The sequence below is a fragment of the Arachis hypogaea genome, chromosome 1 (assembly GCF_003086295.3).
Source record: "Arachis hypogaea cultivar Tifrunner chromosome 1, arahy.Tifrunner.gnm2.J5K5, whole genome shotgun sequence".
Lineage (NCBI taxonomy): Eukaryota > Viridiplantae > Streptophyta > Magnoliopsida > Fabales > Fabaceae > Arachis > Arachis hypogaea.
In genome coordinates, this window is record NC_092036.1 from 36,570,920 (window position 1) to 36,577,386 (window position 6,467).

Below are 6,467 nucleotides of genomic sequence, written 5' to 3' on the forward strand. Positions count from 1 at the left end.
TCGATTCACTACCCCTTTCAAAATTTAGTGAACGAGTTCTTTTGGCAAGCGCACCAAAATTATCGCCAAGTAATAACCCACAGAGTAGTGGGATCGTATCCACAGAGATAGGCAAACTCAAGCAGTTTTAATTGATTGGTGAATTAGTCAAGCGAATCAATAATAATGTGAAGTGCAGAATTGTAAATGGCATAAATGTAAATGACTAGAATATAAAGAAAAGCATTAAAGTGCAGGAATGGAAATTGCAGAATGTAAATTGCTGAATCATAAATGACTTGAATGTAAATGGGAATGGGGAATTGCTGAAAGTAAAATTGAGCTATAAAGAAATGGATAGATGAGAATGGGGAATTCATTGAGATTGGAAGATGTTGCCTCTTTGGATCAAATCTAGCTTATATCTCCTTCAATCATGCAACTCACTGACCTCTTGGCAATCATGATTGATTGAGCCCTAATCCCTTGGTGACTCAATCTCTCAGATCTTGATTAATAGCCAATTCCTTGGTCTAATTGCTCATGAAGAGAGATATGCTTGGTCCCTGATTATACCACACACCTTTGTAGATTCAGGTAGAGAGGGGATTATATGTCAAATATCCCATCACCAAAACCCATAATCTACTCAAATGTGAGAAGGGATTTCAAGCATGGTTTCATGTTTCCTTTCCCAAGGTTCCCATGAAACCCAATTGCATTCAATCTCTTTCCCAAGATGATTGAATACTAAACATTAAGCACGAAATTCCTCCTAGCAAATCAAGAGAAGATGAAGAGAAGAAGAATTTCACTACTATCAATCCATCAAGTACAACAGAGCTCCCTCTCTCAATGAGAGGGAAATTAGCTACTCATTGCTTAGAAACTACTCAAAAGTGGAATGTAAAAGTGGATCTAGAACTAACTGCTTAACCCCTTCTTCATTACTCTTTTGGGGTATATATACTACTCCTAGTGAAAATAAAAGAATTACAAAAGTAAAAAAGGAAAATTACATTTTGGAGGGAAAGAAAGCACTTAATAAATGTGACGCTTTAGCTGGCGTGTGGTTGGCGCTTCTCAGGCGTGTCACGTGCCTTGCAAAATGGCTTGGCGTGCCACGCTCAATCCTTCAAGTGGCACGCTCATCCCTCTTTCAACCTTGGCATGCCACGCCTTCGAGCTCAAGTGGCAAGCCATAGTGACATTCTTGTGTTGGCGTGCCACGCCTTCGAGCTCAAGTGGCACGCCCTTTCATTCCTCCACTTTCCTTGCTTATGAAAATTTGAACTGGTGTGCCACGCCCTTGTTGTTGCTTGGTTGAGTTCTCTAGAAAGTTGCACTAGCGTGGCACGCCCAGGGTCTAGCATGCCACGCCCTTGTTATGTAAATGGCCTCTCTGCTTGGCGTGCCACGCCACGAACTCAAGTGGCACGCCCAGTCTTCTCTTGCCTCTAAATGGCATTGGCGTGCCACGCCTTGTTGCTCAAGTGGTACGCCTAAGTGAAGAATAGTCATTGGCGTGCCACGCCTTCGAGCTCAAGTGGCACGCCTATTGTAATTGGCTTCTTCCACACCTTCTGGAAAGTTATACCAGCGTGCCACGCCTGAAGGTTGGTGTGTCACGCCCATGATCTTGTGTTGTTCCAGTAAGTGGCGTGCCACGCCTTGACCTTCAAGTGGCACGCCAAAGTGAGTGTTTGGGCCTGGCGTGCCACGCCTTCGACACTAAGTGGCACGCCCAGATCTTGCTTGTGATGTCTGGCGTGCCACGCTTGGTTGCTCAAGTGGCACGCCCATATGTTTGTTCATTCTTCAAGCTTGGCGTGCCACGCCTGGATCTTCAAGTGGCACGCCAAAGTGACTTTCAGAACTGGCGTACCACGCCTTCGACTTCAAGTGGCACGCCCATGATGGTTGATGGATCCGGCGTGCCATGCCCAGCCTTGCGTGCCACGCCCTTCATGTGTTCTTCTTCTTTGCTCTCTGGGATTTATTACTAGCGTGCCACACCCAGTCCTTGGCGTGCCACGCCCACTTGCATGCTTGGTTCTCCCTTCTGGAATTTAGTACTGGCATGTCACGCTTAGCTTCTGGCGTGCCACACCCTTGTATTCTTGTGGCGTTTGTCCTCAAGTGACACGCCAGTTTCACATGCCCAGCTTCTTGCTTGTCTTCTTCTCATTTTTGATGCCTTTTTTCACCTGCAATTCAGCACAACTCATCTTCAAGGTAGTGTACCATAATATTCATTAAATAATGCATGAATTGTACTGATCAAATGAGATTTGTGCTCTTTTATGATCTTTTTATGCAAGAAAGAAAGGTAAATGATGCAAGTCATCAAAGCCCTTTCCCGCTCAATCTCCAAGGTCTGCCACTCAAATTTGTCAATCAAGTTGTGGTTCACACCAAATTCAGCCCAACCAAATCTCTATTCCATATAATCTAGCCACAACAATATATCTCAACATTCATATTAGGGTTTATACCTAAAATTGGGAATAATGGAGTTAAGCTTCCTTACCTTAAACCACATGAAAGTTAGATGGAACTCACCAATAGCTCATACTAGAGCACCCATAAACAATCAAAATTACACGATTTTCTCAAAACCCAAGCTAAAACACAAATTAAAAGGGGAAAATAAAACTGGGCAGAGGACATAGAGGTACTCACACAATACCTAGATAGAATCGAAGAGGATAAGGAGAGCTACGCGTGGCCGCACATGGCTCATCAATTAGAGCACTAGATCAAAAGTTATGGACGATCAAAGATGAGGGTCAATAGTGAAACCCTTCTCTTCTCTTTTCTTCCAAATCTCAGTGTGTCCCTCTATTCTCTTTGATTAATGAGCTGAAATGCTCATAACTAGGACTTATATATGTTGGGCCTTGGGCCCGGTTCACTCGGTTTAGCCCGTTGGCCTAATTTTGGGCAAAAACCTTTAGGATTAGAGTTTTAAATCGTATTTTAAATAATTTTACTTTCCCAAGCTATAACTTCTAATTTTATTAAGAGTAAAGTATCAATTTTATCCCCAACATTTGGGGTAAGTCTCAAAGTTGTTCCTAACATTTGAATCGTCCTATTTAAGTCCCTAACGTTTCAAAATTGACTTAATATTATCATGCCGTTAAGAATTTGTTAATGGAATTGACAGTGGGTTGAGACAATTTTGAAACGTTAGGGACTTAAATAGGACGAAAACATTAGGAACAAAAATGATACATAGAAATAAATTTTAATTTTATCCTTCAATAATATCAATTTTTTACGGTACATAATTATTCAATTATTTTTTAATCACATCTAAATAAATTACACTTAGTCACGTTAATTTTATTCTAAATAAATTTAGTTTTTTATAATTTTACTCTTAAAATTATTTACTCATCATAAAATGTTTGTAGAATGGCTAGTACATAAACTTGTAGGAAAAAAAATGATACATATGCAATAAGTATTGTTTTGGTCCCTCACGTTGAGGGTCAGAATCGAACCCGTCCCTGATCTAATTTTCGATTTAGAATCGTACTTAACATTTTTTTTCGTATTAAAATCGTTCTTTTTATTTTTTATGGACAAAAATACCCTTACCCTTCCCCCTCCCCCTCCCCCTACCCCGGTCTCCCCTTCTCCCCCTCCCCTTCCCTTCCCGCCTCCCCTCCCCACCCCCACCGCACCCCGGTCTCCCCTTCCCCTCCCCCTCCCCCTCTTCCTCCCCTTCCCCGGTCCCCCCTCCCCTCCCCTTCCCCTCCCCTTCCCGCCTCCCCCTCTCCCTCCCCTCCCCCCACCACCAACCCGCCCCCACCCCCAGTCTCCCCTTCCCGCCTCCCCCTCCTCCTCCCCTTCCCCAGTCCCCCCTCCCCCTCCCCTCCCCTTCCCCGGTCTCCCTTTCCCGCCTCCCCCTCCCCTCCCCCCACCCCTCACTACCTTCCCCCACCCCTCAACACCTCACCCCCCCACCCTTACCTCACCCGCCACCCCTCACTGCCTCCCCCTACCCCTCACCCCTCATCGTAACCTCCCTCACCCGTTCCCTCACCTCCTCATCGTAACCCCCCCTCACCCCTCACCTCACCCCACTCCTTCACCCCCACCCCTCACCCCACTCTTCATGGTCATCATCATCATCAATAGAAAATTCACAGATTTCACCAAAAAATTCACAAATTTCACCAAAAATTCACAGATTTCACAGAAGAAGAAGAAGAAGAAGAAGAAGAAGAAGAAGAAGAAGCGGTGGTGGGTTGGTGCGGTGCGATGCGGTGGCGAAGCGGTGGCGACCGGCGCAGCTCGTGGCTCCATGGGTGACGGCGTGAGGCGCGGATCTGGCGGCGAAGCGCGGCGGGGCGCGGCGGGATGAGCACGGCGCGACGGCGGTGCGACCGGACGGCGTCGAGCACGGCCCCTTCCCCTCTGATTTCCTTCTCCCCCCTCCTTCCCCCTCCCTTTTTCTTGCGGACGTCCCCCTACCCCCTTTTCTTCTTTTTATTTATTTATTTTATAATTATTTTATTTTATAATTTTTTAGTAATAAAGGGTAATTTGGTATAAACAAAAAAATAAAAGTAGAAAAGGACGATTTTAATACGAAAAAAAACGTTAAGGACGATTCTAAATCAAAAATTAGATCAGGGACGGGTTCGATTCCAACCCTCAATGTGAGGGACCAAAATAATACTTATCCCAATGTGATTCTAGTCATTTTACAAACATTTCATGATGAGTAAAAATCTTTATAAGTAAAATTATAAAAAAAAATTATTTAGAATCAAAATAATGTTTATAGAATGAGGATTATTTGTTTCCTTATTGGTTTGATTGCTTGAATGATGGCTTTTTTGTATTAGCTCTATTTGACCCTTCTCCTTGTCCTTTATGCATCGTTTGATTTGAAACTTTAATGATATACAATATTATCTTGTTAATTGATTGAAGAATAAAAAAGCATTAGTTTTTATGTAATATTTTTATCTTAATATGTTTTTTATGGACTGTTATTATAACCTTTCTTTGTTATATTCATGTTTTAGTCTGATAGAATTAGAAGGATGAAATGATGTTTAGTTGTTTTACCTGTTGGTTTGATTGCCTGGATGATGGCTTCTTGTATTAGCTCTATCTGATTATTCTCCACATGTAGGTTGGTTTTGGATATTGTTGTTATTACTTGGGAGATTGACTCTATTGCTTTTGTACTAGTGTATTCTGCTGTTATTTCTGTACTATGTGTAATGTTAAAATAAATTTGAACTTGATGAAACCTTTACTACAGGAGAATGAAATGATGATTAATTGTTTCCCTATTGGTTTGATTGCCTGGATGATGGCATTTTGTATTAGCTCTATCTGATCATTCTCCTAACTTATAACTAGTTCATGGGATTGTAGTTTTTCTCCCTTTCTCTGGAAAAAATTTTTCTTTGTCATCATTGATTATGTAAAATTCTTCTGTGGAATAATTTTTTTAACTTTTAAATACGTGTTGTTGCTTGAATTTATTAAAGTGCTCACATTTTACTAAATTTGTGTTTCAGCATTTTCATCAAAGAGAACTTTTTTGACACTATTAAAGCTGACTTATATGAATTCTATCTTTTATTCAATGGTCCTCATAAAGATGTAACTCGTATTGGGTCTGCTGGAGTTGTTAAGAGGCAAGCTATTGATATCTCGCCTTTTCACCGTGTCAATCAAGCTATCTATCTTCTAACAACGGGTGCATGAGAAGCTACTTTCAGGAACATTAAGATAATTGTGAAACGCTTGGCTGATGATCTTATTAATTCAGTAAAAGGTTCATCGAATAGGTATCTATAATTTAAATCTATTAATATAATAGGTGCAATTCTTTGTCTGTGTAGTGACAAGAAAGTTACGTTATTACATTTACTCTTCATCATACTAATGAATGCTGAAATTAATATTTCCATTTTAGCTATGCTATCAAGAAAAAGGATGAGATAGACAGAGTCACCAAGGCTAATCGTTAAGTAGCTTTTGGATGTAGCCTTAGTGATGAGAATTACTTTGTTCTATTTTTTTAGCATCATTTATTAAAAAGTTTTATTCCCAAACAAGGTGGATATACTTTTGTATATGGCCTTTACTCGCTATTATTTTTGCTGGATTTACATGTCATGAACAATTTTATTGGTTCAAGATTTTTATGCTTAAGTTTGTATGCTTTAGTGTTGTAGTGGGAAGATCGGATGCAGAGAGAGCTTTTTCACTATGATGATACTGCCTGTGAAACTAAGGTCTGATTTCTCTGCCCTCTTTATTTAATGTTCTCTAGTTATCTTGATAAACTACTAGCTCTACACTAGGCTTCATGTGTGGTTTTTTAGGGGTAATTCTGGTGCAGGTGATTATAGGTGAGCATGATTTTATTGCCCAATTGAATGAAGGGCGCTAGTTGAATGAGAGCAAATTCAACTTCACCAAAATTGGGCAGGAAGAGGTCCTATTTCAAT

General features: G+C 41.1%; 3 non-coding genes across 3 annotated transcripts; all 3 read left to right on the forward strand.

Annotated features, from left to right (window-relative positions):
• Positions 1-4,779: 4,779 nt before the first annotated feature.
• On the forward strand, positions 4,780-4,857 carry LOC112714730 (small nucleolar RNA Z102/R77). The gene has a single exon (XR_003159340.1). It is a non-coding gene; the product is annotated as a small nucleolar RNA Z102/R77 (small nucleolar RNA).
• A 183-nt stretch (positions 4,858-5,040) lies between these two features.
• Positions 5,041-5,123, forward strand: LOC112714723 (small nucleolar RNA Z102/R77). The gene has a single exon (XR_003159338.1). It is a non-coding gene; the product is annotated as a small nucleolar RNA Z102/R77 (small nucleolar RNA).
• Positions 5,124-5,268: 145 nt separating this feature from the next.
• On the forward strand, positions 5,269-5,350 carry LOC112714716 (small nucleolar RNA Z102/R77). Its single transcript, XR_003159334.1, has one exon. It is a non-coding gene; the product is annotated as a small nucleolar RNA Z102/R77 (small nucleolar RNA).
• The last annotated feature ends 1,117 nt before the right edge of the window (positions 5,351-6,467 follow it).